The sequence below is a fragment of the Mizuhopecten yessoensis genome, unplaced genomic scaffold (genome assembly GCF_002113885.1).
Source record: "Mizuhopecten yessoensis strain PY_sf001 unplaced genomic scaffold, ASM211388v2 scaffold6277, whole genome shotgun sequence".
NCBI lineage: Eukaryota > Metazoa > Mollusca > Bivalvia > Pectinida > Pectinidae > Mizuhopecten > Mizuhopecten yessoensis.
Genome location: NW_018406469.1, coordinates 16,860 through 19,536, shown reverse-complemented (window position 1 = coordinate 19,536; position 2,677 = coordinate 16,860). Strand labels below are relative to the sequence as shown.

The window sequence follows — 2,677 nt, the reverse complement described above, 5'->3', positions numbered from 1 at the left end:
GTCGATGGGGTTGATATCATTGTGACAGGAGTTTGACAATAGTCGGTTGGATTGGAATCATTGTGACAGGAGGTGACAATATTCGGTTATATTGTGTTTGTGTGGGTTGTTACGCTTCCCGATTATCACTAGTTTTACCAAATTCTGATCCACTTATGACTTTCAATGTTTGAAAATAATTTACAGATAGTTTCAACAATTAAAACACCAACGCGTCTTTATGTGTTCACATTATAAAAGATAGCGCATGCTTATTAGTATCTACCGGCATTCTTGCTGCGCCCATGTAGAACAAGCACCCATCTACCAGCATCCGCATCAAAGTATTACGTCACAAAAAGAGAATGACGTCATTGTGACCTCATACGGGATACTTTTACTCTAAAATTCCTGCTTTTTTAACCTATGGAAAATGCTTCTTTGTGTCGAATGTACCTGTTTACTGTAAATCAAAGTTGTAGAAAATTTGTTTTTATGTTTAGAAATATGCAAAAAAATGAAAAAAGACGTGTCTTACAGGGTCAATTTCTTATCTTGCACACCTTTAGATGATGTGGAAAACTATTACAACAATTCAACTATTTCCTTACAATTTTAAAATAAAAATTGCACGCGGTTTCGTCATCTTTTGCTTCGAATACACAGAACTGAGTCATTGATGTCTTTATAAGATATCCCTCTCTGCGTTTTCCTTAAAAGTGATTGACGTAACGTCATCATTCACCACGTAGTGATTTTTTTCTTACAAATATGTGCAAATAAAATCAATTCCCCACATGTTATTTTTAAAGCCATCGACATCAAATTATTCTCAATGTTGTGGGATGTTTTCAAATTTAAAGTAACGATATTATACATATTTTTGTCTCTCCGTTAAGAAAATATCACCCTTTTCCGCTAAAACCAGTTATTTCGTTCACTCTGCTTATGCAAGAATTATGAAAAACTAAATCGTTAACTAAATGCCACATCCTTCACACACAATATGTCGGACATTTGAAAACGGATAATTAGAAAATTTAGAGAAAATTAAACCCTGAGATATTATTAATGCGTATGCATGTTTTGGCTGTTATTGCGTGTAAAAAACAACCATAAAACATTCACGAAAAACGTTAAATTTTGTTCGTAAACAAAACAAGGAAATGACGTTCGAATTAACGTTTTCGACGCAAAACAGCGTAGCGTTACATGACGGCTAGACATGGGGAAATAAATGCTGTGCAGCGGTGTAAGGACAAACAATATATCTAAGTTATGCTTCAAAAAGCTGAGTCAGAGAACTTACCAATGCATGTTTTTTCTTTAAAAAAACAGATGTGTCACTTCATTCGAAAGTCACAAATATGGTATTTTTTCTTAAAAAGTCGCATTTTACGGACCGTTACATAACGGCTAGACCCAGTAATATCTTAATTCCCCAAATACTGTCGCTCCAATTTCTATAAACTTTTGCAGATCGTTTGAATAGATTAAGAACTTGCACCAAACCGAATACAGGCAAACGACATGACATATTCATCTAGAAATCATATTGCGAATGAACGGACATTTTGAACAACTAAAAACATTACACAAATGATAAATGTGGGTTTCTGTATTTTTTGCAACTTTCAAAAATGATATCGACTTTCAAGTATCATATTATTCAAGAAAACAATGTTATATAGCTTTAAAATTCAAACATCTGTAGAATGGGCCCATATTTTTCTTTTAAATATTCATTTATTTAAACGCGTAATCCGTTTATGTTACACATTACATTGGAGTAATAGCGAATTTCGACGTTATATCGTTGATTATTACGTTGCAATCGAAACTTTTATATATTCTAATGAAATATTCAGGTAGATAAATATTTTCTGAATAAGATGGTATATAATAACATATATATTTGATCCTTATTCAGATTTTATATAGCGCTGATGTAGCAAAATCCGCGACTTTTCGTATGTGCGTCAACATCTGACGTTACGTCTAATACATTCATTAAAATCGTTACTAAACTGAAAATGTTATAATGTGTTTTGATGTTTGTAATTAACCTTAATGTGAAAATACTATACTTCACTCATTCATTTACTAATGATTATTCATTTATTCAATGACATCTTTTATTTCATCTCTTTATAATTGACATTTTATTCCATTGTCAATCGTTTATCATCAATTACAAAACTAAACATTTACAAATATTTGTTATTATCGGTAATATAGGATATGTAATCCCCGGGTAATATCGAGAAGAACCCTTTAAGGTAATTATCCGTGAGAGTCTAAATACCGTTGTTATTAACTAATCAAGAATAGTATCAGAAACCTGTTGTACACGCACAGATGTGTTGGAGCATGTGGGTGTAATAGATATACTAAGTGAGTTCTTAGCACAGACGAGCCTTAGGTATGATAACATGTCCGTGGGCCGGTTAGCTCAGTCGGTTAGAGCGTCGTGCTAATAACGCGAATGTCGTGGGTTAGACCCCCACACTGGCCAGAGCAATTTTTTTCATTGCAAATAGATTTTCACTTTCATCAAAAACAAGATCAGTATTGTATTCTTAATCAATTGTATCAGATTATTAATTATTATACATTCCCAGCATAAAGAAACATCATAAAAATGAATTATAAGATATTTTTAATGTATATTTGAAAGTATTGCCATAAATGTTCAAGT

General features: G+C 32.5%; 1 non-coding gene across 1 annotated transcript; it reads left to right on the top strand.

Annotated features, from left to right (window-relative positions):
- Positions 1 to 2,420: 2,420 nt before the first annotated feature.
- Trnai-aau lies at positions 2,421 to 2,494 on the top strand. Its single transcript has one exon. It is a non-coding gene; the product is annotated as a tRNA-Ile (tRNA).
- The last annotated feature ends 183 nt before the right edge of the window (positions 2,495 to 2,677 follow it).